General features: G+C 36.4%; 1 protein-coding gene across 2 annotated transcripts in view; it reads right to left on the bottom strand.

Annotated features, from left to right (window-relative positions):
* LOC123877717 (glycerol-3-phosphate acyltransferase 1, mitochondrial) overlaps window positions 1–20,209 on the bottom strand; it is a 64,602-nt gene that overhangs the window by 34,147 nt on the left and 10,246 nt on the right. The window contains exon 1 of one of the 2 annotated variants that reach the window (XM_045924573.1): window positions 15,395–15,627. The exons of the other annotated variant lie outside the window; for it this stretch is intronic. The gene's annotated coding sequence lies outside the window, so the exon portion shown is untranslated. Of the gene's footprint in view, window positions 1–15,394; window positions 15,628–20,209 lie in introns of those variants that run through there. 2 annotated transcript variants of the gene reach the window in all.

Below are 20,209 nucleotides of genomic sequence, written 5' to 3'. Positions count from 1 at the left end.
TTTTGATCAAAGGGCAATTGTTAAAACAGAGATAGTAAATGAATGAACAGCAACAAAGACTCACATAGGAAGGAATTTATGCTAAATACTAGAGGATGCCCGCAGCTTCGCCGGCGTGTATTTCGGTTTTTAATCCCGCAGGAACTTTTCAATTTTCCGGGATAAAAAGTAGCCTATGTCCTTCCCCGGGATGTATCCCAAGTTTGTACCAAATTTCATTAAAATCGGTTCAGTGGTTGAGCCGTGAAAACGTAGCAGACAGACAGACAGACACACTTTTGCATTTATAATATTAGTATGGATTAAAGTAAAATAAACTGAACATAGGTGAATCACTAATGCATGATTTCTACCCCAGGTAAGACCTTTCAGCCAGAGATATGATTATGATAAATCTATGCTTACAACAGAGGGTCGCAACTCGCATAGCAGCGACCGAACATCTTGGCTTTTTTTTTTTAAATAAACAAGTGTAAATTAAAAATAACACCCCCGACAAGTGAAGGTTACAGTAACTAGAAAAGAGCTGATAACTTTCGAACGGCTGAACCGATTTTCTTAAATTATAGCTAAGAACACTCTCGATCAAGCCACCTTTCAAACAAAAAAAAACTAAATTAAAATCGGTTCATTAGTTTAGAAGCTACGATGCCACAGACAGATACACAGTTACACAGATACACAAGTGAAACTTTTAGATTAGAGAAACAAAAACACCCCTCTTTTTAGGTCGGGGGTTAAAAATAGCGAGCAAACGATTTTTATGCTCGACTCTGTTGATATTGGCGCAGAGTTTTGCACAACATATTAGGAGGAACAATGAGTCTATGATTGTGACGTCAAGACCTTTACAAATTATATAAAGAAAATCCTACGTGCGTGACATTGGTACTAATTATGTAGTTTGTATACGGAACTTTGACTAAATTAAATTGGTAGGTGGCATAAAATTGATCAAACCTGTCTTTTAAACCAGTTGCGGAAAAAATCTTATAAGACGTCGTGTCTGTGCTAATTTCGTTGCAAACAGAATTTTGACTACAGCCTAAGCAGGACAAGAAGATTAAAATAATATATCTGTTTCACAATTTTCCCAACAGAAAAGGACATAAATTCATAAGCAGCTTAATTATATAGAGAATCACAGAGTTTAAACAAGTGTAAATTAAAAATTTATAACACCCCCGACAAGTGAAGGTTACAGTAACTAGAAAAGAGCTGATAACTTTCAAACGGCTGAACCGATTTTCTTGGATTATAGCTAAGAACACTCTCGATCAAGCTACCTTTCAAACAAAAAAACTAATTTAAAATCGGTTCATTAGTTTAGGCGCTACGGTGCCACAGACAGATACACAGATACATAGATACACACGTCAAACTTATAACACCCCTCTTTTTGGATCGGGGGTTAAAAATAATATTTTTTTTTTTTTTTTTTTTTTTTTTTTTTTTTTTCCCATGTGTGATCTGCGATCAGTCGACAGACTATAAGCAGATTTGCTATGGTCGGTTATGGCTTTTGCAGAACTTAGGACCAGTGTCCTTAGATCTGCACACTATCGAGCACATTAGCCCGCTTCAGACGCTTTATCCGTTCCACTGTTAGCAGGCTATGTGCCAGTTGATTAGGGTGCCTCAACAAGCGATCCCGATATTTTGTATTATATTTATTGATTTCCTCAATTACTGTTGGTATTTCCAGATACTCATGTATTTCTGTGTTGCGAGTAAACCAGGGAGCGTTGGCAATAGTTCTTAATATGCTATTCTGGGCTCTTTGGATAACTAATATGTTTGATTTACTGGCAGTACCCCAAATCTGTATGCCATAAAGCCAAATGGGTTTGAGGATAGAGCAATAGACCATTAATTTGTTATTAAGTGACAAAGCAGACTGTCTACCTAACAGCCAGAGCAAATTTCTAAAGCGGTAGTTAAGTTCGTTACGCTTGTGTTTAATATGATCTCTCCATGTGAGACGCCGATCCATGTAGAAACCTAGATATTTTACACATGTTGTTTCAGGCAATATTTCTTCACCTAATTTTATAAATGGACAATCGCCAGTTTTTAAAGTGAAGGTTATGTGCTGAGATTTAGAGGCACTAGATTTAATGCGCCACTTTTTAAGCCATACATTAGTTTTGTCCAGTTGTTTTTGTAACATATAACTTGCTAGAGCTGGATCTTTACTGCAAGATAGGAAGGCAGCATCGTCTGCAAAGGTTGCAACAGTAACATCTGGTGACATAGGCATGTCACATGTGAAGATATTATATAACACAGGACCCAGAACAGACCCTTGGGGTACACCAGCTGCACAGCTGTAAAAGCTAGATCTGGCATCTTGCTGCTTTACTTGAAAGAATCTGTCTTTCAGGTAGGAGGCTAGTATCATGTACAGGGAGTGTGGTAGAAGTTGTTTTATCTTACATAGCAGACCCTTGTGCCAAACTTTATCAAATGCCTGTTGAATATCTATGAAGGCCGCAGAACAGTACTCCTTTCTTTCTAGGCATTGACGAACTGTGTGATACACTCTGTGTACTTGTTCTATAGTTGAGTGCTGCTGGCGAAAGCCAAACTGATGCTCAGGAATTATACCACTTTCTTCGAGACTAGCTTTTAATCTCGTCAGAAATACTTTTTCCCAGAGTTTGGATAACACCGGAGTAAGACTTATAGGACGGTAGGATGAAGTTTCTTCTACAGGTTTACCTGGCTTGGGTATCATGATCACTTGAGATATTTTCCATACATCAGGAAAGTGGCATATTCTAAAGATAGCATTAAACAGATTGGCCAAAAATGTTAAACACTTTCTAGGTAACTCCTTTAATACCCTAGGTGTTATGAGGTCAAAGCCAGGAGCTTTCCTGGAGTCAAGAACAGCAATGGCTTTGGAAATTTCCCGCGGAGAAGTTGGCTTTAGGGGCATGCAGAGTTGCAAATCTTGAGCAAGAATAGTGTCGATTTCAGTATCATTTGGATCATGATGTTCGTTAGGTTGAAATACTGAAGCAAGATGACTAGCAAAAGCTTCCGCCTTCTCTTCGTCAGTACGCGCCCAAGAGTTTCCAATTCTAATCGGAGGCAAATGTCTTTTGGGTTGTTTTAAGGTGTATTTAGTGGCGTTCCATAGAGAGTGCTCACCTTTGCCAGTAGGACACATCTGCTCTAGATTGTTTTTCATTAGATTATCAGAGGTTGTTTCTAACATATCTCTAAGTTCCTTGATAGCACGGTTCAAGTGCGCTTTATCATTTTGGTCACGGGAAGTTTGCCAAACACGCCGTAAACGTCTTTTTTCCGCAATTTTCTTCTTAACTTCTGAAGGGAGCCATGTTCTAGGTTGTACAGGAGTAATATGTGGAGTATTAATCCAAGCAGCAATCTGTATTAGATTAGTGAAATAAACACATGCTTCGTCGACATCCTGAGCAGTTTTAAGTGACATCTTGAGGTTTATACTGTCGTTAAGATAGTCGCGAAATGATTCCCAGTCAGTTTGAGAGTTGTACAGGCGTTCTGTGTCTTCTTCGGCAGTGGGGATTATGGCAGTGACCTCAAGAATGACCGGAGAGTGATCTGACGAACTATCAAGGCTGGATTCAATGGATGTGTACAAATGACTTATGTTTTTCGTTATAAAGAAGTCAAGGAGGTCGGGTCTTTTTCTAGAATCCGTGGGCCAGTAAGTAGGTTCTCCCGTAGAAATTGATTGAAGGTGATTAGAATCCATACACATTTTGAGTTCTCGGCCACGCGAATGGGTATAACGTGAGCCCCAATAAGTGTGCTTAGCATTCCAATCGCCACCACTGATAAAGCGATTACCTAGTGTATTAAAATAGGCAGAAAACATAGCCTCATTTATGATGTGCCGAGGTGGGCAATAAGTAGCAGAGAGGGTAATGTAATCAGCGCGATCCTTGACTCTAACTGTCGTTGCCTGTAAGTGACTCGTAACATATGGTTCCATTAAAGAGTGTTTTAAATGTTGCTTTATTATAATTGCAGTTCCTGCATGAGCACTACCATCGGGATGAGGAGTTAGATAAGTACAATATCCAGGTATATGAAAGAAGCTTCTTTCCGTAACATGTGACTCAGAAATAAGCACGGCATCCAGTTTATTGGCAACCAGAAACGCTACAACTTCGTCCTTTCTCCCAGAAAGACCGTTAATGTTCCATGTCGCAATGCGAAGTGAATTCATTTTTGTAATTGAGTGACGAGTGACGTTATAAGACCCAGGAGGGTGCTTATTTGTTGTAATAAGAAGTCTATTTTTTTATTTTGTTGAAGGAGTATATTTTCTAATTCTTTAGTAGGTTGGGAGAATTTCAAGTTATTATCTGCAAAGTCATTTTTTTTCGGAACATGGGTAGCTGTCGCTTCCGCATAGGACCGTCCACGCGTGTAGGATTGATTAGGTATAGTAGTGGTTTTGGCTGCTTGGTTGAGTGTGGATCTATCTTCTATTGAGTTTGGTTTTACTTTTGACTGATGTGGTACTCTAGGGTAATTTTGCCTTTTTCTAGCTAGTATTTCCTTATAGACTTGGCACCCCTTGTAGTTTGCGGGATGATCGAGGAAGCATAAGGCACATTTTGCAGGCGTGTTTCTTTCTTTTTTAGGGCAATCTGAGGTTTTGTGTCCTTCTCCGCATTTAACGCAACGATACGGTCTCATGCAATTATTTTTGGAGTGTCCATATTGCTGACATCGGTGACATTGAACGACTGTCTTGGATTTACGTGGGTTTTCTATTTTTATCCGTTGATGGAATATATATTGTATGTCTTTGACAAGTTTGTTGTTGATGCTAGGCTCAATATTAATGAAAAAAGTTGAAGTTGGAAGTTTATTAGGACCATATCGAGAGTTAATAATTTCGCCTCGTACTTTATTGCCTGTTGCTTCGATAGCTTCTATTATCGCACTGTGAGGAGTGGTATGGTGGAGATTCTTTACTACAATGCGGAAGCATTTGGTGTCTTTTCTTGTGAAAGTATGTCCTATTAATCCGTTTTCTCTAATAACATCAATTATCTTTTTGTATTCGTCTATAGAGTCAATGATAATGCGAAGGTTATTTTTATTAACAATTTTTAATTTAAAGTGCTCTGCCTTACTTTTTGACTCCAGCAATTTAGACAGTTCATTCACATCTTGGATGCCATACAGTATTATGGGTGGTGGTTTATTGACAGTTTTTTCTCTAGAAAGATGTTCATCATCCGGTTGGTCTACCGGTAGGGTGCTGAAGGTATTAGATGTTTGGGTATGTTGCGTTGGGGAGTCGCTGACTCGTCTACGCTTTCCTCCCCTAGAGCTGGGTACTTTTTGCCAACTAGGTGGTTGTGTGGCTACTTCTGGGGTGTCAATAAAAATAATATGAAACACATATGTTTCACAATTTTCCCAGCAGAAAAGGACATAAATTCATAAGCAGCTTAATTATTTAGAGAAGCACAGAGTTAAAAAAAACTATAGTCTCGACATCAATATAGAAAGAAGAATGTACATTGTATCTTTAGATATATGTAATTAATTATCTACACTGTACTCCTCTCTATCCATACTTCCATACTAATATTATAAATGCGAAGTGTGTCTGTCTGTCTGTCTGCTACCTTTTCACGGCCTAACAGTTTAACCGATTCTGACGAAATTTGGTGCAGGGTTAGCTTATATCCCGGGGACGGACATAGGCTACTTTTTATCGCGGAAAATAACCAGATATAAAATAATAAGAGTTCCCACGGGATTCCTAAAAACCCATCCGCTTAACTGTTTTGTATGAAATTTGGTACCGAGGTAGCTTGTGTCCCTGTTATTGACATAGGCTTTTTATCCCGGAAAATCAAAGAGTTCCCACGGGATCTTTAAAAACCTAAATCTACGCGGACGAAATCGCGGGCATCCTCTAATGAATCTATAATAATGGTACCTGCTGCTGAAATTGGTATTAAATTTTTCGTAATCTAATTTGAGGAACAAAAAATAACCTTATTTTGACTTGGTTATCTTTAGATTGAATTGGTTATTTGTAATGTAAAGCTTTTAGTACCCTAAAACAAAGACTATTGTTGAGATACAAAATTCGATGAGTCATAAATAATATCAGAGGTTCACGGAAACAAAAACATAGTATAGTTATATTTCCTGTATTAATTTATTGTATTATTGTACTAGTGGGAATATTTGTGTAGAGTTTGGACTTTAATAATCAAAAGGTGATAAAGATTTGTGAACTGATTAAAAAAACAAATAAATCAAGGACAAGAACCAACATTATCACACGTATATGAAATCATTATAATTAAGACCCACAAAAACGAAATAAGATTTAAAAAAATTAACCTACGGTAAGGTAAGTTCTACTGAAAAAAAAAAGAAAACAAAAATTACTCAAGAAAACTACTTGTAAGGAAAACCATCATAATCTGCCAGCTCTTTTCAGTAGAATCTTATCGAATCATCACAAAACAAGTAGTCCTGTCTGACGTTGCAACTTGGCAAATTGCGCAGTTCATGGACTAAGGATTAAATATACAAGACAGACTAAGATCTGGTTTTAGGGTTCCGTACCTCAAAAGGAACAAGTGTAAATTAAAAATTTATAACACCCCCGACAAGTGAAGGTTACAGTAACTATAAAAGAGCTGATAACTTTCAAACGGCTGAACCGATTTTCTTGGATTATAGCTAAGAACACTCTCGATCGCCACCTTTCAAACAAAAAAAACTAAATTAAAATCGGTTCATTAGTTTAGGAGCTACGATGCCACAGACAGATACACAGATACACCCCTCTTTTTGGGTCGGGGGTTAATAAATAAATAAATAAAATCTGACGTAATATATAATTTACAACTTGGAGAGATGACTGTGTGTGTACGAATAAATACATTATTTATAGAATAATGATATAAATAACGATCAAAGAAAACAATTCCTGAATCAAATAACCTTTACCGTCACAAAAACTCGGCAATTATAATTAATAATACTTCAGCTACTTACTAATAACAATAAAATTATAACTATCTTAGTGATAATGATATGGGTAGTAGTACTAACAGGGTCCGAGGTTAGTTGTTCACGCAATCATGCAATGTACCGATGTACGATGTAGCTCGCAATTAGGTATTCATACTTCAGCTAAGTTGAATATCATTGATTAATGATGAAAGTTTGTTGAGATGTTTCTAATTGAAACGAATTTTTTTTTTTTAAATTCATTCTAGGCAAGCGCTTGACTAGGATCACACCTGATGGAAAGTGATGATGTGGCCTAAAAAGGGGCGCGTTAACTTAGCGTCTAGAAGGTTAACAAAACCTTCTAGACACTTCAAAACTATACAGAAGAGACCACGTAAAAGTAAACGTGGTGTGGAACGCTCTTCAGTACGACGGACGATATAAAGAAGAAGTGGGAAGTGGCTGGATGAGGAAAGCTGAGAACCGAATTTACAGAATACCATGGTTCTAAAATCTGATGATTATGATTACGTTAATAAATTAATTAAAAATTGTAAGACGTTGGCGCGAGCGAAGCAAAATGTTTAGTTAATAAAAAAAACGTGTCTTATGAGTAACGAGAAAATTCCAATTACCTAATTATAGATATTTTTATAGAGAAGATATAAACACGGTTAAACTGTGCCAGCTGTCTAGGTATTTCAGATCCTAACGCGAGATGATAGGTGATGTGAGCATTAACACAAGCGAAGCAAGCGAAAGTTTTATTGTCAAAACGAATATTAATTGACAATTGACAATCGCAAATCGATAGCAAAGTCGAAATCAATAATAAAATTAGTGCATGCGAAAAATTGTTCCATAATTTTACAGAATCATTAAAAGCAAAATATGCTAGCTAAGGGAAACTAAATTATGGCCCGAATGCGAACGTAGCAAACACGATTTTTTAATCAAAATGACATTATTAAACATTATATTAATGCTTACAAAACCAAATAATAATAGTTAAAAAAAATTGTTACACTTGTAAAAGTGATCGGACAATTTCAACAAATTAACCTTACACGACACGAAACTCAGCTAAGATAACTAATTACTTAGCTACAGTTGTGATTGAGATTAATAACTACACTATTATACGTATAATAACTATCACGTTGATATAAACATAAATAAATCTGTACAAAGGGTGAAAGGTCAGAGATCGAGCCATCCCCATATTATCAGTCTCGGAAATTTTCATAATATAATCCATATAGCTGAGTTAATTATACGAATAAATAAATAAATAAATAAATAAATCTTTATTATCTGAACACTGGCCGGTTTTTGTGTTCTGCTGGTGTTTATTGGTGGTGGAACTGACTGGGAAGCGCTATAAAGGGGCGCCGCGCGTATGTCGGCGGGCGCCGGCACAGACGAAGTCCATACTTATACATATAGTTTCCCTTACTTGTAAATAACTACAAACTTGACATTGGCTAATCAGTGTAAAGCCAGACGAGAGAAAAAAAAAAACTGAAATCCCTACCTATATTATGAATGCGAAAGTGTGTTTGTTGGTTCATTGGTGTGTTCTTCACTTACGTCGCTACGGAGCAAAGGATCGACGTGCTGTTTTAACCCCCGACCCAAAAAGAGGGGTGTTATAAGTTTGACGTGTGTATCTGTGTATCTGTCTGTGGCATCGTCGCTCCTAAACTGATGAACCGATTTTAATTAAGTTTTATTTGTTTGAAAGGTGGCTTGATCGAGAGTGTTCATAGCTATAATCCAAGAAAATCGGTTCAGCCGTTTGAAAGTTATCAGCTCTTTTCTTGTTACTGTAAAACTTCACTTGTCGGGGGTGTTATAAATTTTTAATTTACACTTGTTACATAGGTAGTAAAGACATTGAAGAGTGACATAGGCTAATTTTTATCCCGGCAAAACAAAGCGTTCCCACGGGAGATTTAAAGTCCTAATTCCACGCGAACGAAGTCGCAGGCATCAGCTAGTTATAAATATATAATTTTTAAAAGTTTTGTCTGTTTGCCTGTCTGTCTGAATAATTAATTCGCATTCACTAATAAATATTCACAAAAATTTTGGGATTGCAACCACGTTTCGCAATTGCCAGCCTGGACATATAAATTGCATAGGTGAGTACTAAGTACCTACGTATCCTAAACCACTTAGCTTCAATTACAATCACAGTAACCTAATACAGTATGTGTTACACAAATGTATCACAGACGACCGCACGCTGTCATTGTACGCAAATGAGCCAAGACCAACGATATAGCTACTGTGTATCGATAGAGGCTCCTGAACACACTGGGCCAATATGTGCGGCGGGTGTCGGCAAAGATGCAAACGCTGTTAGCGAATTGCACCACGATCTTTCGATATTTAAATATCACCGACAAAAGTCGACAAGCCAGCCGCACGGTAGAGTGGCCAGGCTTTAGCCAGACATGTTTGCGTTTTGCGGTCGTTTTACGCATAGCACGCTAAGAGTGTGCAGGTTTGTTCAATAAGGTAGTACCTAGTTAAATACTTAATGATAACATGAGTGATATTGATTGTTGTTACAATAATGGGTTAATTTTGTAACAAAACTGTAATTCATTTCTACACAATCAGTTCAAATGTGTATCCGAGCACAGTTTTTAAATGTAACAAAAGTTATGTCCAGCTTTAAAAACTTATGTCCGGCTTTAAACAGTGTGTGACTATACAAAAATACTATGTTTTAAACTTTTAGCCTAATAGCGCCTGGTCCGGCTTTTGTATTTCGCTTCTACGGAGGCGACAAGGGGTTAAATGGGCCAGTAGTCTGATCACGTTAGGCGAGTGTATAGGCCAAAGTCGATTAGGACCAATGTGTACTAAGCTCTATAGAGAAATTTATTTCACGCACTATATAATATATTCATGCGTAGAAGACATTAAAAACGAAACTTTAGGTTAATTTACACTTATTGTATTAGGTATATAAGTACGTTTGTTATATATTTAGCACATATTGGTGACACTCTTAATTAGTAAAGACAATATTGAATGGGAAAATCACCAAAAAAGACTAAAATCGAGATACAAAACAAAATTAACACTTGCACGCTGATTTTGGAGGTTTTAAAACAAATTAACACAATAAGGACTATAAGTAAGTAACTTGGTATTTCAAGTATTTTGTTAACAAAAGGTTAATATACTAAACTAGATGATGCCCGCGACTTCATCCGCGTGGATTTAGGTTTTTCGAAATCCCGTGGGAACACACATACAAACTTTCGCCTTTATAATATTCGTGGGAACTCTTTTATTTTCCGGGATAAAAAGTAGCCTATGTGCTAGTCCTGGATATTATCTATCTCCATTCCAAACAGCCAAATCCGTCCAGTAGTTTTTGCGTGAAGGAGTAACAAACATACACACACACACACACACACACACATACAAACTTTCGCCTTTATAATATTAGTGTGATATCTGAGCTATAGACTAGTTCTTCATTATGTTGTGAAGTCTGCAAATCCGCACTTGGCCAGCGTGGTAGATTATGGCCAAACCCTTCTCATTCTGAGAGGAGACTCGTGCTCAGGTCATAAGCCGGCGATGGGTTAAGATGATGATGATGATGAATTTTTTTCATGTACTTGTGGGCTGTGGCACTTATAATATACTAGACGATGCCCGGGACTTCATCCGCGTGGATTTAGGTTTTTAAAATCCTGTGGGACCTCCCTAATTTTCCGGGTTGCAAGCTATCTCAATACCAAATTTCATATAAATCAATGGGCCTTCAAGAATCCCGTGGGAAATCTTTGCTTTTCCAGGATAAAAAGTAGCCGATGTCCTTCCCCAGGATGTAAGCTAACGCTGTACCAAATTTCATCAGCAGACAGACAGACAGACAGACACACTTTCACATTTATAATATTAGTATGGAATAATATGGATTAGGAGTTAGGACTCTTAACTACCGATTAGGATTTTCATTCAAATGAAAAATGCCGATATGTAAAGTAGTGCAATATAATTAGAATATTGGGTAGGATTATAATTTATCTTAAACCACAGAATAAATAAACGATATGGTGCAAGATAAAAACATAAATAAACAATGGGACAAAGCTGTAAGTTGTGGCATGACTAAATAGATAAGAAAGTAGGTAGGTAGGTAGGATCATAAAACAAGTAGTTACAAGTGACATCAAAAAATAAATCACTAACCATCACACTAATATTATAAAGGCGAAAGTTTGTGTGTATGTATGTGTGTATGTTGGTTATTCTTTCACGCAAAAACTACTGAACAGATTTGGTTGAAATTCGGAATGGAGATAGAATATACCCTGGATTAACACATAGGCTACTTTTAATCCCGGAAAATCAAGTTCCTACGGGATTTTGAAAACCTAAATCCACGCGGACGAAGTCGCGGGCGTCAGCCAGTTTCTAATAAAAATCAGATAACAAATGTTCACATTGTACGTAAATTAGCCTAGAATTAGGTTAGTTTAAGCAATAACATTTATGTTGAATCATCTATTCTATTGTCTGTCAGCTACCTGACTTTTGAGTTTAGGACTCACTTGCAAATAAGGCCAAAAAACAGCCACTAAGGAATTTAAAAAAGAACATTGTTTTTCTTTCCTTCAAAATCGAGGCGGAAAAAGTCGCAGGAAAAAGCTAATAAACTTAATAACATTGTAGTCACATTGTAAGCTGGAAGCCGGATACTTTACTCATCATAATATCGATGTGGTAGATTCGTTGAGCACATGTAAAACATTTTGATGTTCAATATTCTTTAAGAGGGGTCTCTCCGTCACTCGCTTCATACAATCGTAGTTCCAATTTCATTTGAATATTAAGCAACCAAAGTCCATGAAATTTTGCAGACATATTCTAGAAACTAATATCTGTGCCTGTGGTTTTCCAGATTTTTGTTAAAATATTCGGTTTCAAAATTACGCGGTCTTAAAAATTTACATACAAATCTTTGAGCCCCTGTAATTTTAAAACTACATATTTTTAGAAAAATCTGAAACACCGCAGGCACAGATATTAGTTTCTAGAATATGTCTGCATTTCATGGACTTTGGTTGCTTAATATTCAAATGAAATTGGAACTACGATTGTATGAAGCGAGTGACGGAGAGAGCCCTGTTAAGACTGTTTAACGAATAAAAATACAGCTAATAACATTTCAGTCACGTAGTAGGTAAAAGACTGGGTACATCGTGATGTAATACCGAACCATACTGCGGCTATGAATGAGTAATAAACATGTAAAAAGTGACGTCGTTTTTTGCAACGCGAACAATGTATATCGAAGTTTTTCTCAAATTCAACAAACCAATATTAAATGTAGTATAGAAGCAGGCATTATTTTGCGGAAGTCCATGACATATAAGGAACCAAAAGCTTAATTTGCTATAATCCGCCAAACCAAAGAAATCTGTATGGTACAACATGCAGCATGCGACATGCACCGCCCGCCCTCCCACTGATAGACATGCAGGAAAAGCCAGCCACCAAGCAAGCCACACGCACCACCACCACGCAGCACCACACAAATCCCAACACCACTCGACGCACGTTTCGCCCCGACACCGGAGCATCCTCAGGAGATGTAGACCTTACAATGCCTGATTGCAAATTATTTGCAAATCCTTTACAATGCCTTATTGCAAATTCTTTGCAAATTATTTACAATGCCTAATTGCAAATTCTTACTGTTATATAAATCCAGATCTGTCATTTCAATTTAGTTTAGAGATTATGTACATGACAGAATTAGCCACTGTCGTAGATTGCTATTTAATTTTTCATGAGAGAACACTTTTGGGATCTTACTAAAATAACTTTTCACGCGGCTTATAAATGGCGTATACACGTTGAATGTATGACTGAAAGTGAAGTGGAAGTGAAGTGAAGTGATAAAAGCAGTGTTTTTTTTTTACTCCCGACCCAAAAAGGGGTGTTATCGACGTGTGTATCTGTCTGTGGCATCGTAGCTCCTTAATGAACAGATTTAAATTTTTTGTTTGAAAGGTGGCTTGATCGAGAGTGTTCTTAGCTATAATCCAAGAAAATCGGTTCAGCTGTCTGAAAGTTATCAGCTCTTTTCTAGTTACTGTAACCTTCACTTGTCGGGAGTGTTATAAATTTTTAATTTACATTTGTTATTAGTAAAAATTTTTAAAATTGATATACTAGCGCTTGGCTGCAATCAGACCTGCTGGAAAGTGATGATGCAGCCTAAGACGAGCGCGCTTGGCTAGAAGATAATTTTTTTTGAAGATAAATTACTTACAGTACCCAACAGGAAATATTGTACATCGACCTTTAGAAAGAGATAGGTTTCGTAGAGCATTGTCTCTGTCGTTGAGACCGACAAAACCTCACATAGGAATGAGTGTACAGTAGAGTATACAATATTTCTTGCCGGCTATGTAGTTATCGGATTTCGAGCAGGGGTAGAAGACTGTGATGCTAAAATAAAAGAAATAGAAGAAACCAAAAAGAACAATTCTTAAAGCGTCGATAGAAAATATTTGCATTTTGTTATATAAAACCAAATAGACCTTATAGATGTAGCAATCATCTAAATTGACCGAACTAAACAACCGGTCGATTTACACGGAAAAAATATGAGGAGGATAAAAATTATTTAACCTTCAATTAGGTTGGTAGTTTTTGAGTACAAAAGCATTGTACCTAGTCAACATTAACATTTTACGCTTGATTAATATTCATACTACGACTAATAAATAAACCGATGAATAAGCATTTAAAATAAATAAAATATAAGGTGAATAACCAATAGTCTGCATGATTCTAGAAAACGAATTATAAATGGTATTTGGGCACCTTATTAAAGCAATTAAAACCCTATTGTGGCCTAGTCCATCAACTATATTAAATACGTATTATGAAGAATTCTACTGAAGGAAATAAAAACTATTAGGAATTTTCGTTTCGAGACACAGTGACCACTAATAGGTTAACAATGCAGAAAATATACTGAAGAACGAAAAATATCTATTAAATAATAAAATGGAATTGAATGACATAATATGAACGTAGTTACCGTGAGATTTGTAGGTAAGTTTTGGTTATAATATAGACCCCCACTGAAAGGATTTTGAAAAAGCAGACAAAGCACCCGTTGCACTATTGTCGTACTCACTCCTGGCACAAGCTTTATAGAAACAGAAAGATTTTTATTCATGCAAATGAATTTACAAGTAATTTTGAATCGTCAAAAGGATCTGCCACTGGTTCGGAATACCATTCCTGCGGAGAAGAACCAGCAAGGAACATGGCCAAAGTAAAAACTAAGTCAGACTATTACCTAGCTATTAATAATGCGGTTGACCGATTTTAAGTGGTATTTGAATTAGGGCGTTTACTTCTCTTCTATGCTTCGTAGAGCACATTAAGTCCCGGTTATTAACATATCATCAGATGTCAGTTATAAAGCTAAATAATAAGTGAAATTAAGTAATGATATATGTAATACACATTTCCTCCTAAGCAAATCTTGCATGAATAGCTACCTCTTACATGAAATATAATTAGTAGACGATGTATTAAGAACTAGCGGTTACTCGGCGTATGCTACTACGCTAAAAAATGTACCCAATGCATTGTTCCTCGCATTATTGCCTTTCTGATGAAACCGGTTCGGGGCACATCGTTTGGATGGTTTCAAAGCCTATAACAGACATACCTAGGTAGAAACATTTTTTTGTGTTTTATATATTAGGATCATTAGGATAAAAGAATCTAAAAGTGGGATTTTTGCTTGTTTTCAAAACAAGTTTAAACCAATATTGGAAGAAGAGTTTAGGGTTCAAAGAAGTCTGCAGGGATCCAGTGATAAACGAAAAACCAATTTTTAACCCAGGCTTCTATTGACTGTAAATGCTCTATTTGTTCTAAGCCGTGGTTGAAATTACAACAATATAAGCCAAATGTAATGAAAACTCCATCACAGTTCATTGAGCGTACAATACAGTTAGGAGTTTAGACCAATAAGAACTCAGTAACTTCATGAATTACAAATCAAAATAATCGGACCGTGACTAACTGTCATGTATACGTGGATAAACTACTGATCCAAAATTTACAACGTAACGACAACGTGACGAAATTTTAGCAAAAGTTATAACAATAACAACTACAAACGATGACGATGGTAGTAATTAGCAAGTCGGTAAGATTTGTATCCAATTTTCCAACATTTGTATCATATTCCGGCGATCGCGTGAATGGAAAGAGAAATCGGCAGGCGAATTATGTGACGTATTACTTATGTATAGCAATGATCGTTTATGTCCGGAATTTCACTTTATATTTCGCCGAATTTTTGCTAACCTCTTTTGGGTATGAAAAAATTTACCTTGTGTAAATCGACCGCTCGCGAAATGACTTTTCACTTATCTCGACACAGATTTCTTTATGCAATTTTGGAATGATTTGGAAATGCACAATTATTTATTGTTAATTGTTATGAAACAGTAAAAAACGGTGGCGAACGAATGTTAATTTTATGTAACAGCGCGACGTCAACCGGACTGTGTCGTCGCACGTGCGACGTCCTCCCACGCGCACGGTCAAATTATAACTGAGCCGGTAGCAGCCAGAACGCCATGACACGCCATCAGCCGATGTTTTTTTTTTCACGGTGCGCGTGCGTTGATCACACACAAAAAGTAAATAATGTTTACTATTGCCTGTCGCAGTTGGCAGAATTCAGACGCCGAGGTATCCCACGTTTCTTCATTGTTAATTCACCCTTGAGTAATTTCAGAAATTCGGTTTTTCGGATTGTGGCTGTTTTATTTAGTATCTTCTTTATAAACAAATACTGCTTTAGGTTTATTATTAGGATCATCCTTTGAATTCTTGCTAATTTTATACTTTTTAGCTGGTCTAATCACAGCTTGAACTGTTATTTTTGTTTCAATAACCACCATTACCTATATCGGTTTACTTAAGACTATTCTATTAGTCATCGTTATGAACTTGTCGATATTTAAATAACATAACCTTTACTTTCATGGTTATCTTGTTAAGGGGACTCATCATCTCTAGGTCATTGCTGTTTTCCTCAAAAAATACTGTCGTCAGCGCGGCGTAAGTATTATGTCTGAGTTGTCTTAAATATAGATTGTTTCGTTTTGGATCATTACAGATTACATACTTAGTTTTAGTAATGATATGAATATTTTGATATTCAGGGAAAACTCTCTTGGGATTTCTATTTGAGTATTCTTTATATCCTTTGAACTGTTATGCTTATAAATATTTTAGAAATTAGGTAAAAAAGGGCTTCCCTGATATTTCTGCTATATTCTGCTTTAATTGTCCTGTTGAATGCTGTTATTTTTTGGTATATTTTGAACTGCAGTTATCCTTTATTCATCAAAAACTGATTTAGAACGAGCGTCCCAAATAGAGTTGCGTGAAATACGTTCAACCGATTTCGTGTAGCAATTAATTAGTAAATACGATATTAAAGGCGCATTTAATTCCTGAATTTCTCAAACTCGTACAACTTGTTAATTATATGAGGTCGATTGTAGGTGATTGTAGTAAGTCCTGACTGAAACCTGCTCATTTAATTGGTTGCATCTTATCAATTGTTATGCACATTATCAGGTAAATATGCACATGCAGAAATAAATGTTTCTGTAATCGCTATACAGAAGACTACATCGACTCAACATGATATTTTTCTTTACCACTTTTAATTAGGTTTACTGTCAGTTAATTTAGTCTTATGACACAAAAATTTTGCTGAACTTACATAAAGCTTTCTTCTAGCAACGGATCGACGTGATCTTTTGCATGGATGTAGTCTTCTTCTAATATCTGGAGAGTGACATAGGCTACTTTTATCAAGGATAATAAACAAGTTTCCACTGCATTTTCAAGCATAAGTATGCTAAATCGAAGTGCATGAAGTATTCAAATGAGAGCTTTGGCTCTGCTTTTGTTTTGTTTGAAACATTTATCAAATAAACCCCTATGTCTGATAACAAATTCATTAACATGTAGACTCAGTATGTTGAGGCTTGGGAGTATGTGGTTCTAATTGACACTAACGAAACACATTATTTTAGTAAACATTCTTTGTTAAAGCGTTCAGAAATCCGTTTCCATCTTTTTTGCGTTTTAAAAATAGTTATGACGCAATGTTTACCTGTATCTTTGTTCAATGAAACAGGGTCTAATCCAGGTTTATTTTCCTAGATTTTTAGATCACCTATTATTAGTTAGCACTAGGGAGGATAATGGCTCCCTAGTGCTTACTACTAAGTAAAACCTAGTGGCTGAAGCTGAGGTCTATAGATCGTATTTTACGGCAAAGCTATTTCCGTCATCCCATCAGACCAGACTAAGCTTTAGAGACAATTTAGAAATTATGAATTTCGAAATTGCTCTGTCGGGAATCTAACCTAGGATCTCCCACTTACATTAAGACTACATCGCTCACCACTGCGCCATAGGAGGTCGTCAAAAGGCTTATATGTACCTACGTATTTTGACCTTCCTGATTCCTCATCCCTCATACGCATAGCTAAGGTTTGAAAAGGTCTTCCGCGATCTGTGTTTCCTACAATCCGGGTATCTTTAAAACAAGAGTAAATAGGCATCTTCTAGGTAGTAAATGCGTCGTCTAGGCCACATCATCACTTTCCATCAGGTGTGATTGTGATCAAGCGCTTGCCTATAATGAATTAAAAAAAAAATGTAAATCATCTTACGTATATACGTGTCGCAGTTCTAATAAAAAAATAATTATAATAGACATCATCTTATCATCAGGTGAGGGCAAACTGGTCATGAACAAAAAAGCGTCTCTGACGTATAATTTACAACCACCTGCGATGCAGTTCGCGCAGGTGTTTCAGGTCGTGGACTTGAACTTGTCCTCCAACAAATAAATAACATGAAAAACCGGCCAAGTGTGAGTCGGGCCTCGCTCTTTTATGGTTCCGTACAGAATTGTTTTACTACCTACTTTATGAATCGTTGTTTTCAGTATTTGTTATTTAAATTCAGTATATGGTATAATGTGTAAAAAATTAGTTTTTACGCGCCATTATAGCTTTATGTGTCAAAAATCATATCAAAAGTACGGTTTTAGTCATGACAGTTGACTCATAGAGTTAAAATGGCGCATGAGAAGTCATCTTGTTGTATGGACTATACATATTCCTAACTAGTTTAGTTTTCGGCATAAAAAATATACCCGTACTCTAACAGGCAATGATACTCCAGATACTAAGGTAAGAAAAAAATACCTATGGGAACCCATCTGAAGAGTTCTAATATCCACCTCACACCTCCATCATTAGGGAACCTTATTTCCGATCTACAGCAAAATGTGTTGGTTTTTACCCTAAACTGATAAGTGGAAATAGCCGAAAAATCGGTTACCCAATTAATTTCCATGGAATGCCAACATACGAATCAGCGTAAGCACATAATGTCTTTAAACATCTTTACACAAAATGTCTTTACTCGTAACGTCCTTTTTATCATTTCGCAGAACGTCTTTTCCTCAAAATATTTTTCCATAAAGTCCTTTTCTCAAAAATAAAACCGGCCAAGAGCGAGTTGGACTCGCGCACCGAGGGTTCCGTACTCGGATATTTTTTTACATTATGCTCGATAAATAAAGAACTAATAAGCATAAAAATAAATAAAAATCTGTTTTAGAATGTACAGGTAAAACCCTTTCATATGATACCCCACTTGGTATAGTTATCATACTTTGAAAATTTAAACACATTTTTTTTTAAAATAATGTAACCACAATTTATTCCTGTATTTGTGCTATAAGACCTACCTACCTACCTTTCATGATTTTAGGTCAACGGGAAGTACCCTTTAGGTTTCTTGACAGACACGACGGATGGAGGGACGGACGGACAGACGGACGGACAACAAAGTGATCCTATAAGGGTTCCGTTTTTCCTTTTGAGGTACGGAACCCCGAAAAACTTTTAAAAATTCGAAATCTGTTGGAAGAAATTAGGTAGGGTGTACACTATACCGCGCATCGCCTAAAATAAATTCACGTCGAATTGAGAAGTCGGTCTTTTTGAAGTCGAATTAAAGGAAGACAGTTATAATTTGAGACACTTGAGGCAACGGATGAAATGAACTTTTGCAAAATGACTTAAAATTACACATAATCATCATAAGACCGAGTGTACCTAACTAGTATATTGCCTAAGATGAGATAGTACTGCTTGGTTGGTTTGCGGCAGTAACTATGTAATTATTGTGGATTAACTTACTACCATGGAACAAAATATAAATTACTTTTGAGCTAAAAAACCTGTTGTGTGGGCAGACTCCACCATAATGAGTTTCAATATTTTTCACACCAAGTTTTACGAGCAAAAAATTAAAACAAAAGAAAAACTTTTTTGTTAGTGGAACACCAGCTTTATAATTTTAATGATATTAACTATTTTTTCCCCCACTAAAGATTCACATTATTCGATAAAAGCCCCACGTTACTGTGAAACAAAAAATAGCAAAGTATCAAATATCAATAGACTTGAATTTATGTTTTTTTCTTTCTAATTGCATATATTTTACAAAAAAAAAAATAACAGCTCACGGCTGATAACTGCCGAACACGGATCACTATTATGGATAATTTATGCTAGACCGTGCCCTCATACATTTACTTTGATGGCAACCTCATACATTTTCCGACATCGAAAAATTTCCTGTGTACCTCGGACGTGGCACGGCTCGGGCTCGGCACGGTCTAGCATAAATCATTCTTAATACTCCCCCGTGGTCGGGTAAAAAGGGTCACAGTGCATGCACTGATTTGATAGTAATGATAGATCATATTAGAATAACAAGGCATGATAATATATAGGAATAATATGTCAACAGTTAGTTTATATGCAAATAGCACTATATCGGCCACAGAAACTGGACCGCAGAGGTCGTGTGACGTCACAAAGACCTATAAGAACTGATAGACGGGACGATATTGTCCGGCAACCGGCCTAGAATCATGTAATTTGGTAAGCCATGGATAGGTCTTATAGTATGGTTAGGTCACCAAAAACATTAAAATGTTTTCATGAACAAATATTAGTATTTTCAACTTTCAAAGCAAGATAAATATACCAAGTGGGATATCATATGAAAGGGTTTTAGCTGTATATTCTAAAAC

This window comes from Maniola jurtina, chromosome 24 (assembly GCF_905333055.1).
Source record: "Maniola jurtina chromosome 24, ilManJurt1.1, whole genome shotgun sequence".
NCBI lineage: Eukaryota > Metazoa > Arthropoda > Insecta > Lepidoptera > Nymphalidae > Maniola > Maniola jurtina.
The sequence above is the reverse complement of the archived record's forward strand: the minus strand, read 5'-3'. Positions and strand labels throughout refer to the sequence as shown.